General features: G+C 45.7%; 1 protein-coding gene and 1 long non-coding RNA gene across 2 annotated transcripts in view; both read right to left on the bottom strand.

Moving 5' to 3' along the window:
- SYNPR (synaptoporin) overlaps nt 1-18875 on the bottom strand; it is a 108260-nt gene that overhangs the window by 52091 nt on the left and 37294 nt on the right. The gene's annotated exons all lie outside the window — the stretch shown is intronic.
- On the bottom strand, nt 566-9811 carry LOC130592795 (uncharacterized). The gene is made up of 4 exons (XR_008970662.1): nt 9087-9811; nt 7089-7395; nt 2172-2243; nt 566-1187 (listed from the first exon to the last, which is right to left on the bottom strand). It is a non-coding gene; the product is annotated as an uncharacterized LOC130592795 (long non-coding RNA).

Here is an 18875-nt window from a genome sequence, read left to right as displayed (position 1 = left end):
AGAGGGATCCCAGGGTTAAAAAACCCTCTGCGTGCACTGGGGGAATGAGTGTGCCCAGTGCAACCCCTGCAGGAGCACAGCTCTTCCCTGAGCTGCATTATTCCTTCCTCTCTCCATCACTGTAGTCTCTTTAATGTTTGAGACAAGAGGATAGAAAATCATTTTTGCCATTGCCTGGGCTGCCAAGCGGCACCACGGTACCCTCAGGAAAACCAGGAGAGCTCCCAGCAAGCCCAGCCTGGAGAGTTCTGGTGCTCCCAGGGGCTGGAGCTTAGGCAGGGGGCAGTGTGTACGACTGCCTCCCAAGAGATGGTCCTCACAGCCTGCAGACAGCAGGACTAGATCCCTGGAGCCAGCAGGGCCCGTGGGACTGCCTTGGCTGACACAGCTCCCAGCAGCTCCTGAGATATAAAATAAACATGGCCTGATGCAGTGCTTGTTTTCTCACCCATGGTGTTAGTGCAAATAAACCCTCAGGCTGATGGATCTCCTAACCCAGAAAGCTGCAGGGACCGAGAGAAACTGATACAGCCAAAGTTACCGTGCTGATGGCTCCATCAGTGAGCTGCCGGCCCCTGGCCAGTGGGCAGAGCCTCCACATCTGCACCAGACATAGAAAGAATGAAGGAGGGAAGCACCAACACGCCAGGGCTGAAGCAAGCCCATTTGCAAGACTGAGAACTACCTCTGTGTCCAAGTATAGAATGAGAAGAGAAGAGTAAACACCAAACAGAAGTTACTGGGCACAGGAGCAACAAAAACTGCTATAGGAACAAGTGCTGGTGATGGCACAGCATGCCAAGAAGCTCAAAGCATCAGAACAGATACAGTCACATCAGCCAACCTGCCTCTACCAGAAGTGACAATGCATACCTCCTCTTTGGATGCTCAGCCAGGTCCTCAAGGAGAACATGGCAAAGCAATTGCTCTTATAAACACAGGCCTTAATATCTAGATGAACATCCCTGGGGTCCGATTCTTCAAAGCCTCAAAAGCTGTCAGAGGTTCCTGATCTTCCTCCATCTCCCACAGACTCAGCTGCTCATGGTGTGTCCCTTTAAACTTGTCAACTCTTCATCCTCGAAGAGGAGGAACAAGAGTCCCAGGCTACCCTGTGCTCCTCCTGAAGTGGCACAATGCATTTTGACAACTTCCCATCAACCAGCAGCAGATCCTTCAGGAGGAATCTGGAAGAAGAGAGCACAGGCTGTGTAAGCACTGGGTAAATCAAGGCAAGCCCAGCTTTCAAGTTTGCCCACAAGTCTGAACATGCAAGAAAATGTGTGCAGCGTCTCACTAGTTCCTGAATTAGATAAAAGGGTAAAAATGTATTTCAATTGACTCATTGACCAGGGAAAAAGGAAAAAAGCGCATTCCTGCTTCCATAAGATTTAATTAGGCATGGGATTTTAGCTGCAAAAAGCAAAGCATTCATCTTGCCACCTGCTTTTTATTGAACGTAGTTCAATCAAAGAGGCCTAAATGCCTAGAAAGTTCAATCAGCTTTCCTAGATAGAAATAATTAAGGAATGCAAGGGTTGTCGTGTTTGCACTTCAGAGGGGAGCCTTTCCTTTGGCAAATTGTATAGCCCTGGAAACATCCAACCCACCAAAAGTTTTCAACCAGATGTTAGCCCAAGGCTTGTTCCCAGATGTGGGGCACCCCACTGCTGCAGCTCCCCCAGACATGCAATCCTTCCCCTGCCATGCAGCTACACCTGTTATGGAAACGAAGCACAGCTGCTTTTGACAAGGTCACACCACGCGACAGGCACGCCAGAGGAGCTGTTTGCACGTGCTCATCTCACGGTGCAGAACACTTGCACTTTGGCTCTGTAATGGATCGACTTCTAGTCACACCCAGAGAAGTAGGCTGTCCCATGTAACAAGACCAGGAATCACTAAAGAACCTCCACATGGAGAAGGAAGTTGGAGGAAAGTGAGGGGTTGGCCATCTGGAGATTACACCTCTTCAATTGACGCCCAGGCAGACAGTGCAAGACCAAGAAGGTGGCTATGCCACTGTGCTGGGTATCTATTTAGTTCTGTTTGAGACAAGCTGACCACTGAATGTCATGAGGGTATCTTGTATGGTCCCCATGCTCAGAAAAATCAGTCATTCCCCTGGTAGCAAGTAACATTGTTGATGTAAAAACCAGGCAATATCTTACCTGAATCATCAGCAGCAGGGGTCTTCCAAACACCAGCTCCAGGAAAGTCAGTGGTGATGTACTGTATTTCCCCTGCGAATGAAGGGGAATGGTGCATTTTTAAGTCTCAGGTTAGGCAGCTGCACAAGTGCTTTAGGTGGACCTTCCCTGTGGATCGCAGAAGACTGTGCTTGTCCAACCATCGGAGGGTTTCTGTACAAATCAGCTCATGGTGCTTGGGCTTGTGCATGGTTTTGTGCATATAAAATGCATTGAAGTGTTTGTTGTTATTTCTCGAAGTGAGGAACCCTTAGGAACACTAAAATGGGTTTGCATGGAAGACAACACTGCTGCACAGCAGCCATTTCCAGTAAAGTATTCCACAAAAGGCTGTGTGTCCAGAACACGCCTGTTAGGAATTTATGCAAATCTATTCTACAAATAATCTTGACAAATAATGCTAAGAGTGAACTTGAGCTGTGACTGTCTGAGATCGAAGGTGTTAGGTTATCAGACACAGTGGGTGGCATGTTAATGAGTTCACTTCTTAACTAGTGGGTTTAAGTGAGAGGCTTGATCTACAACTGAAAGAAAACACTGAAAGGAAAATGGAATTTTGAGCACAACAGCTATTCCTGAATAGATTTGAATATGGGCATTTGTTTTATCGCAATGCCTACATAAATACGCATGGAGCAACTGTTTCAGAGTAGCCCTGTGTATGGACAAGCCTGTGAAATTAGGTTTCTGGTCTAAATATTAAAATTGAAATGCCTGCAAATAACACAAAATACCAGTCTCTTACAAAATCACTGCTTCCATGAATTTTACTGGCATCAACTTTGTTTATCTGTGCAAGAAGGGGAGGAAGCATCAGACAGGCCTGAAAGCCAGCAAAATAAACTGTGAGTTGTTTTCAAGAGGACTGCTTGTCTCTCAGTTAAGAAAATGCACGAGGAGACGGAAGAACAGGTGCATGTCCCATCTCTGCCATGGTCTGTTTTTTCTATGCAGAAAAGCAGGATGTGTGTATCTTGTACCAGACACAAAGCATTTTCCCTTCCTTCAACCGACACACGTTTTTCCTGAGCAGTTACATCAAACCACTGATAGCTCGTTGGATTCTGCTGGAGCTTTGTTTTACTGTAATTGCCCTTGTTTAAAACAAAAGTACCTTCTCTCTTCCTTAAAGCGATTAGAAATGTCATTCACATCCCCCTCTGGATGTGAATCTAGCTATTCCCAACAGCCACTCAAAAAATACATAATCACCATAATTACTGGAGGCATCTAATTAACATTCAACTTCCTCCCTACAGCAGCTACAGCTGGACAGCCCATTTACTTCACCCTAAAACTAATACTCTGCTGATTATTTCCCATCACACCAAGCAGCCCACCTGTGTCCATCCTCACTGACGTCTCCATCTGGCACAGCAGTGAGGCAGCAGAGTGAGCACCTCTGCATGCACTGTGTGTGCTCAGCCTCACTAACAAATGACCCCTGCAAGCATGGAGACCTTCTCCTATTAACTATGCAGCTGCTGACTTTATTAGCTGCCTTGACTAGGATTCACATGCAAAAAAATGGAAAAAAGAAGAAGAAAAAAGGTAAAGGAGCTGCCTACACCAAATGCAAAACATCCCCTGGTTGGCACCATCTCTGGGGCAAAAGACTGCAGCCTTCCCAAGGTACTCAGTGCACCAGGTTTGTTGCCATAGGAGAGGGCAGAGGACAAAAGAGCCCATAAAATACATGTGCCTCAAGTTCCTGAGGATGCCGGGGGCTATTTGCCCCTTCCCACATTTGTGGTCCACCCTGAGTGAGCAGCTGAGCAGGAGGGCTCTGCCTATCTGTGTGCTGCCTTTAGCTGGGGTGCCACCCTGTGCTCACACCCAGGCCATGACACAGTCCAAGAGCTGCCAAAATTCACTCCCATCAGCTGGAGGCAGTGGGGTCAGGCTGGGCATGCTGATGGCCCCAAACCCTGGTGCTGGTCTCCAGGCTGGGGCAAACCCTATGCTGTCACCTTCATTCTCCCTTCCTGGCCATTCTGTAGCAGCAACAAGATGAAAACTGCTCAACCCAAACATTATTCTATGAATAAGGACAGATAAATCAGCCTGATTTTATGAACTGCCCAGCACAAGGCACTCGTTTTGAATAAACCAAAGTACATATAAATCCATGCTACCTCACTTCAGTCTACTTCTAGTCCTTTTCTGTAGTGGATGGGGCTTAAAGGAGCTAATCAGACAATTGCTAAATTCTCCTTTATTCTGCAGACAGAATAAAGGAGATAAAAAGACATCACCCCTCTTGGTAGGAAAAGTAATGCCTGCTGCTGCCATCTAGATGAGCTCCAACTCATTAGCTTTGTTTCTTCCCAAAACTAGGCTAAAAACTTATTTTCTCTTTGCTCACGCTTCTCCATTTCCCTCTCTCTTCACTGTTATCTCTGTACTTATATTATTTCAGCCTGTAATGACTGTAGCACTAGTAGGAATGATGCCCTGCAAAATTACCTTGCCTTTGCATTCACATTTAAGCTTTCGTCATGACACTGATCAGATATATAAAGGGGGATAAGAAGGGAACCGGCAGTTACCAGGGAAGCTCTGGCTGAACGTTTCCTGATCTCAGGAATTACTAAGGCCTCTGTTTCCCTTCTCCCTGCTTCTGTTTGTCAGCTTTGCAATGAATATCTCCAGATACTAAGAGGTCTCTACTTATTCCAGCCACCAAAGGTCATAAAACCCAGTGACAGAGTATTTACTCCCAGTCAAATTTGGCTAAGACAGACTAAGGAAGCTCAAAATCTATGGGGAGCAGGAAGGAGCTCAGATTCTGTATCTTTACTTGCTTCAGAGGTCAACAAGAAAAACACAGAAAATCAAGAGTTGTCATAAATGGTCCAAGTTTCAAGAGGAAAAATAAAGTAAAAGATAGTAAAATCAATGCAGATTGTTGGGCTGTTTATGCATAGTGAAGCAGTTATGGGTTTGATGCCACCAGAAGAACCGCAAATTCCAGTTAAGCTCAGAAATTCAGTATCTTTAAACTCTGCATGAATTTCCCCCCCATCATCACCCACTGAGTGGCAAAGTGCCTCCAAATTGAATTGTCCAGCCTTCCCCAAACAGATTTCCAGCTCCACAAAAGATGATCTCATCTTGGGAGCTGCCTTATGAAACATTTTAGACAAGACTATAAGCAGATGATCAAAGTTTATGAAAACACCCTAGCTCTTACCAGTGCAAATCAAGCTAAGATGGACCAGAGAACTGAAGCCTCAGTGTTTCATAAATCAAAGAGCTGCCTGTGTGCTCTGCTGGCTGTCCAGAAGCACTTGTGTTTGAAGGACTAACTGCACGCTGGTATATTTTTCTTTGCTGTTTATGCAGAAAAGAACTTAACAGAGTTATCAGAAAGATGCCAACAAAACCCTGTTAAGGTTGCCCAGGTGAACCATTTGCATCTTATTATCTTCCCGATGCAAGCCAGGTTTGCAGACTCGTGAGCGCACCCTGCCCAGCATCCCACCCAGCAGCTCCCAACACTACTGGGCTCAAACCTCCTGCTGCACAAGGGTTCTTCAGGGAAAGGCACCCAAAAGCATCAGAGGCAAAAGAGCCCCTGCCAAGCCCTGAGGTGCACAACCAGCCTGGCAGAGGAGGAATGGTGATGATGCCCTGAAACTCCTCTGCCACCGCAGGGACTCAGCAGTGCCACCTCTCACATGTAGCAGGCCTGGCTCCTTCATGCATGCTCCCATGGCCAAAGAGGAGACGTGGCTTCTGACAGAGGCTGTTGCTGTCAAGCCACATGTAATTGTTGATCAAAAGAGCAGGCAGCCGCTTCTTTGAAGGCAGGAGCTGGCGGTGCTGCGAAATTGGACAAAATACATCAGAGCAAAGAGAAGCATGAAGCATTGAATCCCAGCGGCCTCCCCAGCCCCTGGCTAGCACTTGTAGCTCTGTATTTCAGCTGATTAGACTTGGATCTGCAGGGCTCAGCCGAGATGCTCTGCCAGCACACACAGCCCTCACTCTGCTGTCCTAGCCCATTTGAAATGCCAACAAAGCGGAAGAAACCAGCTCTTCCTTTCTCACATTAGCCCTGGAAGCAGCACGTTCTGCAATGCAATGCCCTGCCATGCAACCCTCATGACTTGTTTGTGAGCAGTGGGGCTAAGGAAGCACCCTGGAGCTGCCTTTCCAGTCCTCCCCACTGTGGGTTCTCTGGTGTCCATAAAAAGTTGTGCAAACGCTACCTCTACGAGGACTCTCAGCAGGGGCAGTTGTGGGAATTGTGGGGTTTCATTTATTTATTCACTCTCACAAAACTTCCAGGAATGCAGGCTCTTTGAAACCACCCTGTCCTCTTGAGTTGAAGCTGGCCAGCAGGTTCAAAATGCACCCATGTACCTTGTTGGGGTGATGGTTGCCAGCACCACGCAAGCTGAGTCGCAACCAGATTATTTCAGCTGATGCTTAAAGACAGACAATAAAGCAAACGTCCCCTTCGAGCTAATGGCCTTCTCCAAAAGCCAACCAGGTAGCAACCTCTCACTTCAGAGCTCAGCTAGCACTTGCCTGCATCCCTAATTGCATTTTGTCTCCTCTTGAGGCAATTAACTCCATACCCACCCTCCGACACTGTCCCACTCCGAAAAGCAGTTCCCATTTTGCTGGCACAGGGCTCTGCATTTGAATCTCAAGCTTCCGTTCCTCTACAAAGCTCTGCATGTGTTTGTGTCTGGGCACATGTTTTCTCACCCTGATGAATTCATTATTTATGGGGCTGAAAGAGCAAAGCTGCTGAAATGGCTGTTCATCATTTAGCTCTTCTATATGTCTCTCAAAGGCATAACAAACATTATGGGAAAACAAATAGCAGGCTCAATGGGGTTGCTTCAGGGAAAATACAGAAATTACCTTATGGATGCTGTGCAGGGGATATGCCAACATGTGCCATGCTCCCCCTGCCTGGCATGGGGCTAAAGCCCTTCTAACAGAGCAGCTGCCTGGTTTCAGCACGATGCGCAGAGCAGCCCTGGGCTGGCTCTGATCAGCGTGCTCCAAGGGATGCCCTGGGTGAGGCATGCTCCCAGGATCATCGATGTGCTCCGGTTTAACAGATTCGGGAAGCGGCACTAGAGGGCAGAGCTGTTTACCCTCGGCAGGTCCGAGACTCGGGAAAAAGCATCCTGACTTTCAAACAGCTTCTGAATTCTCCGCAGTCCTGTGCAATAGCAAAAGCCTGTTAATACGCAAAATCCACACAACATATTTCCAATTACAAGTGACAAGCACAAGCAATAATGAGCCAACGGAGAGCCTGCACTTATTTGCTTTGACTGTCTTTATTAAGATGGGAAGACCTCGGTGTGTGGAGCAGCCCTTGCCAACACAGCAGCAACACTGCTAGCCCTGCTCCTTGCAATCCAGAGTGCACAGGGCAATACAAATAACCTCCTCAGCAGGGACATAACAAAGCCTGCTTTCCTCCCAACACTGATGTTCTTAAAAAGGCCTTACTCATCAGGAAGCTTTGATCACAAAGACCCAAAACCGTGGTCCACACTGACACTCTGCTGCCCAGCATCTCAACAGATGATAAATGCTTCCAGACAGACAAAAGCTTTCCAGGGTTTATTTAACTTTGGTTTTGAGCAGATGAACGCAGAGCACAGGAACCCCTTTAGGTGGGGAGGCAGGACTCTGAGGGCACATTACCCTACCACTACAGCCGCCAGACCTCAGACTGCTGAGCCTAGCTCAGGAAGGACGAGAGGGACTGTAATTCTCAAACCTGGGACACTCATGCTGTTATACACAAAGGCTTTTGAACAGGCATATTTGGATTAGATTTAGGTACATTTAGGATAGGTGTAGATTAGATACCAGGAAGATATTAGGGACTGTGTTGGCGCTCTCCTGGTTTTTTTTTTTCCTGCCCTGCAGAGAAGGACTTGGGGGTGCTGGTCAATGAGAAAATGAACATAAGTGGGCAGTGTGCGCTCGCAGCCCAGAAAGCAACCGTGTCCTGGGCTGCATCCAAAGGAGCGTGACCAGCAGGTCGAAGGAGGTGATCCAGCCCCTCTGCTCTGCTCTTGTGAGACCTCACCTGGAGCATTGTGTGCAGTTCTGGTGTCCTCAACATAAAAAGGACATGGAACTGTTGGAACAAGTCCAGAGGAGGCCACGAGGATGATCAGGGGCTGGAGCACCTCCTGTATGGAGACAGGCTGAGAAAGTTGGGGCTGTTCAGCCTGGAGAAGAGAAGGTTGCGTGGAGACCTCATAGCAGCCTTCCAGTATCGGAAGGGGGCCTATAGGGATGCTGGGGAGGGACTCTTCATTAGGGACTGTAGTGATAGGACAACGGGTAATGGGTTAAAACTTAAACAGGGGAAGTTTAGATTGGATATAAGGAAGAAGTTCTTTACTGTAAGGGCGGTGAGGCACTGGAATGGGCTGCCCAGGGAAGGTGTGAATGCTCCATCCCTGGCAGTTTTCAAAGCCATGTTGGACAGAGCCTTGGGTGAGATGGTTTAGTGTGAGGTGTCCCTGTGAGGTGTCCCTGTGAGGGTGCTGAGGTGCTGGCACAGGGTGCCCAGAGAAGCTGTGGCTGCCCCATCCCTGGCAGTGCTCAAGGCCAGGTTGGACACAGGGGCTTGGAGCAACCTGCTCTAGTGAAGGTGTCCCTGCCCATGGCAGTGGGTTGGAACTGGATGGGCTTTAAAATCATTTTCAACCCAAACCTGTCTGGGATTCTATATAGTCACTTGCTGACTTTTTTATTGCACATTGCTGGTACTGACAGCTCCCTCAGACGTGGATGCCAGCCTTTAAAATCCCACTCCAAACCACTTACAAATCCTTTTCTTATTATTTCCCCAGTGCACACAATGTGCTTTATTATTGTCAATACCAGTTATCCTGTGGAGTTGGGAAGCAAAGGATTCTTGTGTCAGAAAGTCACTGCTTGTTCCAGAACATGAGGAACAGTTCACAAAGTGCCACAGTGCATTGTACCCCAGCATCCAGCTCCATTGCCTTCATAAAACACTTCATAAGAAAATCTCTCCTGAGAGGGGGGAAAAAAGCCTGCAAAACATAGCTCAGAGCACAGTGCATTAATGGCTTAGGCAACAGCTGGCTACCTTGATAGCATGAAAAAAAAGTCCATTATTAATAAAGGGAAGGACAAAAGTAATAATTATATTGGTTTCACAGCTCAGTCACATTGTGCCCCTTGACACAGTGGCTTTACCCCACTTCTCTTCCTCCTGGGCACACCCTGAGCCTCCTTCCTTGCAGAGGAAAATACAGAATAAGGCAACACATTGAGTTATTTTTATGCAGAATTTGGTTTCCATGTCATCATAACAAAGAGGGTTGGAAGGAGCCACAGAGCAGTGGCCAGGCAGCCCATCACCCTGCCTGAGGCAGGGTCAGCTCTATCTGTGCTGGCAGATGTTTGTTTGACTTCTGACCCCCAGTGACTACAACTCCACAACTTCCCAAGGCAAATCTATCCCAGTGCTTCTCCATCCTCATCTTAAGTTATATATCCCATAATACCATTTCTTCTCATCTATCCTGGTTTACCAACCAGCAAGGACATAGAGAACTGCCCATTCTCTTCTTTTTTGAAGCAGCCCAGGAGAACCCACACAACATGAACTTATCTCTTTGCAGTTATATCCTCTTGACAGTAAACAGCTTTAACACCACAGCTGCTCTCCCCAGAGCTTCTATTCTCAGCCCATTTTTGATGTACATTTCTTGGCTTAGTTTCCCCAATTTTATCTTCTTTTGAGGATAAAGCCCAAGTATGACACTTTCACAAGGTCTAACCAGCACAGAGTAAAAGAGGAAGAATTACCTCACCTCCCCATTAGGCAGCTCTCCCAGCTTGCTGTAACTATTTGGCATATATTTACAGCCAAACATACCTATGTGGCTGCTTTGCCAAAGAATACTTTTTATTGCAGTCTATGAAACATCATGTCATAACCAAAACCTTTCCTCAGACCTCCCCTCCCTACAGAGTTCCACCCCAAATGTGCTATTCCTGAATCTCCTCAAAGGATGCTTAGATAAAATCAGATGTCTCCAGATATTTTCTCAGCATCAAAGTCATCCCTTAAGTTACCTTAAAGGGCAGCCTCTCTTGTTCCACTGGCTGCATAAAGCCCTATCAAACTGCACAGCACAATTTAAACATCTTAAAATCCCCTGATTCCATCATTCACTGGTCACTTTGGCTGGTGCAGGTCTTCAGTCGTACCCCACATATGAGCAGGAGTTGTGCTGCAGAGAAAGGCAACAGGAAAGACAGGCCTGACTTACACATCACATGTTCTGCTTGCCTCTGCACCAGCAGCGTTAAAAATGCTGCTGCTGCTGCTTCTCCTTCTCCCTGCCTTCCTGCCTTCCTTCAAAGCTATGGCTGAATGAGACTCTGCAAATATGATTAATGACAGACTCTTACACTTTGAGTCTGGTTGACCTGAGCTCACCTGCACTGACTTTAGCACGCAGGGTTTGGTGATTTAACTTCATGCTCACAAACCCCAGATTCACCACAGGTGTGGCCAGGCTCCTGCTCAGCTCATCCATCACCTTTCATCCTTCCCTCAACACCTGGCAAAGCACAGGCACCTCTGGGTTTGTGCAAAACGTGAGCCATGTTTAGATTTGCAGATAAACTCCCTTCACTCCTTTTTGTGTATGAGCAGTTTGTCACTTAAACTCTTCTTTAAACAGAGTTGGGCAGAGCACTAAGATGGATATTATCCCTGTTTCCCAGATAATTACTAACAAATTACTCCTGGAAAGCAGCAGCTGTATACTCACATTAGATACATTAGTTTCACCAGCTGCATGGTCTGTGGTTGTCCAAAAAGGACTAGCTCCCTATCAAGGGAAACGCAGAATACATGCACCCTTGCATATAATAAAATGAAGCCAGTCGCATGGTTTAACCCCAGCTGACAACTAAGCACTATTCAGCTGCTCAGTTGCTCCCCTTTCCCCAGTGGGATGGGGAGGAGAATCAGGGAAAACAAAAGATAAACCCCACAGGTTGGGATAAGAACAGTTTCATAACTGAAATAAAATAAAACATAATAATAGTAATTGTTGTGAAAAGGGAGATAGCAGGAGGAGAGAGAGGAACAAAACCCAAGAAACACAAGTGATGCACAGCACCACTGCTCACCACCATCTGACTGATGCCCAACCCATTCGCAAACAGTGACCAATTGCTCCTGGCCAACCACTCCCCCCAGTTCCTATATGGAAGCTGACATTCTATGGTATGGAATATCCCTTTGACAAGTTTGGGTCAGTTGTCCTGGCTCTTCTCCCTCCAGGCTTCTTGTGCTCCTCCTCTTTGGCAGAGCATGAGAGAATGAAGCGCTTGACATACGGTGAGCACTACTAAGCAACAGCTAAAACATCAGTGTGTTATCAATATGACTTTCAAACTACACCCAAAACACAGCACTGTACAAGCTACTAGGAAGAAAATTAACTCTATCCCGACCAAACCCAGGGCAGCCAGACAAGGATTAAGATGCATTACAAAGATAATATTGGTCCAATGTCAATGACTAAGACTGAGCCTGGTTTCAGCCACCCTCCAGGCTTTTAGCATGTAGCAGCTCTTGACTCTTGCCCAAGTACACCTGCCAAACCTGCTTGTATGCATTTGCAGCAACTCCTATGGTGGTTGTGCAATAAAATATCTAATTCGCACATGTAAATTCTCATAAAAACCATAAAGACACAATTAGCTTGGACAATTTTTCAGTGTATGCTCAGAAGCTGCTTGACAATTTAATCATTCTAAAGCACCCTTTTTGTCACAGGAAAACTGTGGCCTGTCATGAGGTTATAAATAAAACACATATAAATTACTATCTGAGGAGTCTGAACATCAAAGCCGAAGAACACCGAGGCCTGGATGGATTTAAAATCAAAGCAGAGCTGGCATGAATCAATAGTGGTAAAGAAGAAACTGCAAACAATTTAATGCATGAATCCCTATGTGTGTGTATTTGGCTATATATATTACCATATTAAATGTGACTTGTAATACATTCTTGTGTAATGTTTAGGCATAGCTGGCCATCCAGGAGGAGCTTGTACAGGGAGTCTGCAGGTGCCATTTCACACAGTAGTTTTGGAGCAGGCTGTGCCCATCCTTACCTATGTGATGCTTCCTATGCTCGTAAAGGCTGCTTTTCCTGGTGCCTGTGGGTGCAGCCAGGGTTGCACCCCATGGTGGGAAGGAAAGGGACCAAGCTTGGGGTATCTGATGCAAAGGACCTGGGCATGTGGCAGGAAAATGTGCCCTTGCAAAGCAGCCTCATAGGGCAGACAGTGCTGCAAGGCAGGTGGCAATGGGTAGTGGGAGCTGCAGACGCACACTCCTCATGTGTTCCCCAGCAGGTCAGCAGCAGACATCAAACTGCTCTCTCCACACCCCTGGGTTGTACCCTCTATCATCTCTCAGCCTCTAACCTGCAGCTCACTTCTTGTGTCTCACAAGTATTTTGGAAGAGCTCTCTTACTAGTTAGGGGATAAAAAGAGGTTAAAGAATATCTGCTGTGACATTTAAAAGCTGACAATCACCTGCTGCAAATCCATGCAATTAACAAACCCACTTCTCTTCTGCCAAAAAAGTATTTTGAATTTCAGGAATACCAGTTTTAATATGTTTCATATGAAAGGAAAGAAAGTTGCTTTATTTGTAATGTAACTATTTGATTCTCTTCTCAAATATTTGCCTAGTTTTTGTAGAAACCCCAAATGGAGACCGACATCAAAGAGACTGATTTCACTAGAGACAGTATGTTTTATAGAGCTCTGCAAAGTTCTAGCATTGCCTGAAGATGTTTTAATGCAGGAAAGAGCTTTATGTTTCCAGCCTGCCAGATTCAGTAAAGACTAATAATTAAAGTTGTAAATGAACTGCTGATTCATACCTGAACTGTGATTTTAACACCAGGTTTGGAGGTGACAGCTTACTGTTCATGTTGGGCAATTTGGGGCAGGGTTAAAAATGTTTGTATCACCAGGTCATTTAAAGTGGACGACACCAACGCTCATGTTTTGGATTAACTCAAGCTGCAAATACTTCACTGTACTTTGAGAAGGAAACAGTGAGAAATAAGGAAAAAAGCCCTCTGGTCCAAAGTTCTTTTTCAGCCAGACATGTAGTATTATATTATTTATTAAATTTACTTTTCATTGTTTCTAATTGGAGTTTGGTGACTCCTCTGCATGAGGATTGTCAGTGACAAATTCAGTAATATTCTGCAGTATGTGACTTCGAACACACACTGGCTTAAAACAAGGCTTTGTAGATAGTGGGTTGGAACTAGATGATCTTAGAACCAAAATAATTCTATGATAGTAAGGATGTCAAAACAAGTGCATTCGTGCAGCTTTGGGGGAATCGGCACTGTCTGTGACTAAAACTAGTTGCATCAAATAAAACAGAAGTCGGACTGCCTTCACTTTTACATCCATTAAGTCCTGGGAGGTGACGGGGGAAACAGGCCTTTATTCCTATGGCATATAATTTCAGCCAGCCCCCTGAAATAACCACAGCACTGCAAAATTAATTGCAGTGATTGCTTTTTAAGGCATCACAGAAAAACCCCAAACCTCTAAAAACTGAACACCATGTTTTCCAAGCCCACAGCTAAAGCTCTCTGCTGCCTGCACATCCCCACATTAATGCTGGGGAGTGGAATTAAGTTCCCACTGGCAGTGTTATGCATGGCCCAACCTGGGGTTGAGTATCCACACACTGGAAGAAATCTCTGGCTTCTTCTGCAATGGTTTTCCTTCTTTCCCTGGAGCTTGACTATGCTGGAGGGGCAGAGTTCAGTCACCATCTATCCAAGCCAGGGAGGCTGTACTGAATCCTCAAGTTCCTAGCTAACTAAAGAAATAGAGCACAGCAATTATGCTCTCTCTCCCGAATTGCTGTTTGGGCCCAGGAAGGGAACAGAAGCTTTGAAACTTCCGTATGCAAGACTGAGGAAAGCTGGCTTTGCTGCTGGGGTTTATTTTGGTGCCAGCCTGCTCTGGTACAGGAGCCCACAGGGGTGCTCTATGGACATAGCTGGAAGCGTGGCAAACACTCATTGCTTCCATCAGTGGGATGTCCCTGGGCAATGCGCTGGGGCTGGCTCATCTGCAGGGACTCCCCAAACCCAGACTGGAGCTGGTCAAGTGCAGAGGAGTTTATCACAGGGAGACCCAGCTTCCCTAACAGAGGTGACCCAGTGGTGAGAGATGGTTTCCTCCAAAGCCTGGTTTGCTCATCAGTCTTTTCTTCTGCAGATCCACCTTGGTTTCCCAAGGTTTTATCTCTAGCAGGTTGGCAGTTCCTGTTGCCATGAGGGTAAAAGGCTAATCTGCTAACCTTGATCCCAGTTTGGGGTTTATGGAGACAGCGTCAAACCAGAGCTTCCCATGAGAAGGTCAGGATGGATGTTTCACCTGGGGCAGAGTCTGGTATGCTTTGGAGGAGATGGTACAAAAAGTAAAGAGCAAAGGCTGCCTCTCCCATAGAGCTTACAGCAATAACACAATGCAGGTATTTAGTGATCTTGTCATTGCTATAATCCAGGCGAAGTCACAGCTGAGTCCTTACTGTGCTTTGATTTTAAAGTACAGTCCTTGTAAACAAGTTGGCTGAACTCAGGACATGGATAAAGGCAGTGGGAGGCTTTTCCTCTACAAAAAGCAGAAAATGTTTTTTTTCTTGAAAGAATCACAAAAACAGGCCCTATTTAAATGATTTATCTCAAAAATTTTGGAAGGGATTTCATTTCTCCTTGAACTCAACATGAAAGCACACATTACACGCATCACATTTGGGTTAAGAAGCACCAGAAGTAAAAGCAATTAAAACTTTCCTGTTACTGAAGACAGAACTGACTGGGTTATAACAGCCTTCTAGATTTGCATTGATGCAGTGATGAAACACAAATACTTATGAGCCGAACGCTACCTCCAACGTTATTCAGAAAAGGTCCTTTTTGTGCTCCAACCTACATGTCAGGATTTCAAGAGGAAGCTTGCAAGCAATAAGCTCTTCACCCTAGCCTGCCTTGCAAGACAAACACCAGCAGCTGTACTTTATCACCATGTGTATCTCTTTCATCAGTGCTAGGCAAAGGCTAATGAAAATGTGAGACAGGATAATACCGATCAATAAAGAATGAATGAAATATCTGGAGAGAACTTTGAAGTGATGATCAAACTACTGTACAGAAATATGTAAAAGAAAGCTTTTTTTATATCACAGCACTGAGGCTGGTGCATTATTAACAGCCTTGAGCTTCTGACAGAGGAAAAGAAGATCTCCTCATTTACAACCAAGGCACAAGAAGAAGCTGCTTGCCAGCATTCACAAAGTCTGTGACCCAGCCAAGAAGCCAGATTTCCAGGTGGCAGTCCAGCATCATGAACACATCCTTTCCATCAAAGGAAGGCTGGGAGGAATGCACTGGCAGTGCAAATCCATACAAGAAAATTCAACCTACCTAATTAAGAAAATACTCTTCCATGTCTGTGAAATCTATTAGTACAGGTCAAGAGCAACTTGCCTCATTGTCTCATAATCTCACACTGCTTTGGCTGCCTCAGCAATGTGTTAATAGAGATCCAAAGGGATGCGGAAGGAAATATGACAATGGTGGCACAGCACCAAACAGTCACTCCATGGCATCCTCCCTAGGGCAAACAGGAGCAGCCATCCAGGGTCAGCCCATAAGACCATCTAGCTCTGTGTCCTTTCTTCACATTGCATAGCTGAGAAATGACCAGTGCTAGCTAATACTTAGGAAAAGAGGGGAAGAGAGGGAGATGCAGGGCATAAACAGATGGTATATATATTCTCACTTTCCCCACTCCTATCAATGAGTGGGTTAAAGACTCGCTGAGCTGGAAACCATCTTTAAAAGCCACTTTTTTCCCCTCTTCTCTTGCTTAAATCTGCCCACTTCTTTCTGCTGTTCACTTTCATGCCATTATCGGGCATTGACTCCTACAACTTCACTCAAGTTCCCTCAAATAAAGAACCATTCATTTATTTAGGACTCATTTTTTAAAAAGACTGCTCACTGTTGCCTGCTATTATATATCCAGTTACACTCAATTCACACACCTGAGTTTAGAAACTAAAGTGGTTTTCTCTGTATCATTTAAAATCCTACAGCAACAGGCGCAGTAGTTCTGTTATATGGTTATGTCTGTAACTGAATAGTTTGTCGTTTTGGGTTTTGTTACGCTTTCTATTGCACATTTTTTACATACAATATAGAAAGCTACTCAGCTTACTCTATGTCAAAGTGTGCTATCCTGATAGTCACCTGTTTCAAACTTCTATCTTCTTCACAGAATGTTTTTCCCATGAAATGAATGGAAATAAGTAGCTGGAGATACTGAAACACCACGTTCCTTTTAGGAAGGTAATGGGTTTCCATCACAGGGCATATTAGGAATAGGTAGGTTAGATAAACGCCTGTCAGGAACAATTTAGGCTGATCCTGTCCTAGAGCAGGAGAATAGATGAAATGAACTCTCAAGATGGAAAAGGATGTGAAAAAAATGAATCATATGGAAAAATTATTACTCACTGGATGTACAAAATTGAGCAATTACTTGATCATGGTGTTCCTCTAAATGAAAGGAGATCCCGTAAAGCCAAGTGTGGTCTCTCCGCTGTGAAAAGAACTGCTCTTATCAAGCATCCTATTTCCAAATTCACACTCTGCGTCACGTAACTGCTCTTATGTGCTGCTCAGAGAGGAGGAGCAGTTACAAACTTGTCAGGGAAAGGATTCACTTAGTATCTATCATGACAGACATAGCAGCCAGAAACCAGAATTAGGCCAGTTATTAAATTCAAGCAACAAGTTAATTAAGAAAAAAATCCTCCAAACCCATATAAAGGATGGAGGAAAACCCCTCCACCATGTGCCAGGTTGGTTCAATATCCAGCTGCAGGAAATACCCTGAAATAAGAACAAGTGCTGTGTTCCTGTCTGGCATGGTACAGGACTTGGCTTTTGTTTCCTGCCCAGGTCAGTCCCTTCTCCACATGGAAGAAGAAGGTATAGCTTCAACCACTAGAAAATATAAGCAAGAACCTTCACCTTAAACTAACGGAGGGAGATTCCGGCTTGACCTAAAAGGAAGAATTGGAGGTTAGTTGAGATGCTGAACAAAAAAGCCATTACAATCACCACACTGCTTTTGCCCATTTATCAGTTTGTACTTTTTTCCTACCTTCATAAATAAGAATTTGCTACCAAACATATAGTTTTATGTATCTATCTGTGCGACATACGGATCTGAAGGCTGAAGTGTATCAGTGAGCCATACCTCACCTGCAGGGCTGGCTGCTCAGCTTCCTAACTGCTCAACCTGCAACACCCCATCAGTGCCAGACAGCCACAGAAAGATTCACAGGCAGGGTAAGGAGTGCAGCACTTGGGAGAGGAGCAGGAATTTTCTGGTGACCATCAGTAAGAAGGAAACACGTTTGATGTACCGCAGGAAAGCAGGGAGTGTGTCTGTGAAACCAGGGAGCTTGTCACTGTTGCTTAAACACACACAGAACAGAAAACAGATGCTTTGCTTTAAACTCTACTTTAAGGGAGCACCATTTGTGCACTTGATGAAAAAAACCACACTAAAACACTTGTAGCAACTATGGACACTACAAATGAAACTGTGCAGTATGATGTCAAAACACGTAACAGGAAAAAATACTTTCAGTTATCTCTCCCTTGGCCTGAGTTGATGTGTAATACCCAGGGGCAAGTTTCCCAAGGGGTGAGTGTGGGATTACCCACAGGGTTTGTGTAACATCGGTCTGACTTCAGGGAGCATCTCCCCTGGTGCTGCTTTGACAGCTGAGGCATGCAAAGCTGACAATGCAGAGCGACTTACCTTAAAAAGCCTGTGGAGATGAAGTGATGGCAGAGAGTTCTGCTGGCCAAACCTGCAGCAACTGGGGTGCAGGTGCTGCTGTTGGAGGGGCTCCAGGGACAACCCTCCCTGCACCCCGCTTTTACCTGCTGTGAAAAGCAGCATCGAGAAGGAGCAGCTGGAGGATGATGCCTTCCTTGTGATAGATTCCAAACAAGGCTTTTTTAGTGGCTTCTTAAACTTGCTTCTAACTCTTCTGACTCTCTGGATACGCATGAAGTAAGATGCTTTTGGCACACACAGAGCACTCGGTGTGGGGTCATTTGCTATACACAGAGATGGTAGTGTTCACTCTTGAGAAGGCAGCTTTTTTCTACCGTCCCTCTGGCACTGCAGACAACTGGGAAATTTAATAGCTCAGAGCACCAAGAAACAGAGAAAGTAAGTCTATTAAAAGCCAGGGAAGACTCCTAAGTGAGTTATAGTGCCACTACTGTCAGGGAAAGCCTCAGTCACTGCAGACACCAGGAAGGACACACAGTAAAGCTCATTAAAGAGCGCTCAGCAAACATTTCTTGTGTCAGTCCCAGTCTGGAGTTACCCTCCAGCCCTCATCCACACTGGCTGTATACCTGGCTCTTCTGGGGTATTTCAGAGACAAGGAGCTCTCAGGACAAGGCATTGCCTCCCTCCTCTGCCCAGAAGGGCCGGTCCTGGGACATCACTGTTGAATCATGCTGGGCTAGAGCCCAT

The sequence above is a fragment of the Pezoporus wallicus genome, unplaced genomic scaffold, assembly GCF_028554395.1.
Source record: "Pezoporus wallicus isolate ANWC-B61680 ecotype Strahan unplaced genomic scaffold, APGP_CSIRO_Pwel_v1 contig_8714, whole genome shotgun sequence".
In the NCBI taxonomy this organism is placed as follows: domain Eukaryota; kingdom Metazoa; phylum Chordata; class Aves; order Psittaciformes; family Psittacidae; genus Pezoporus; species Pezoporus wallicus.
Note: the sequence above shows the minus strand (reverse complement) of the source record. Positions and strands in the feature narration are given on the sequence as shown.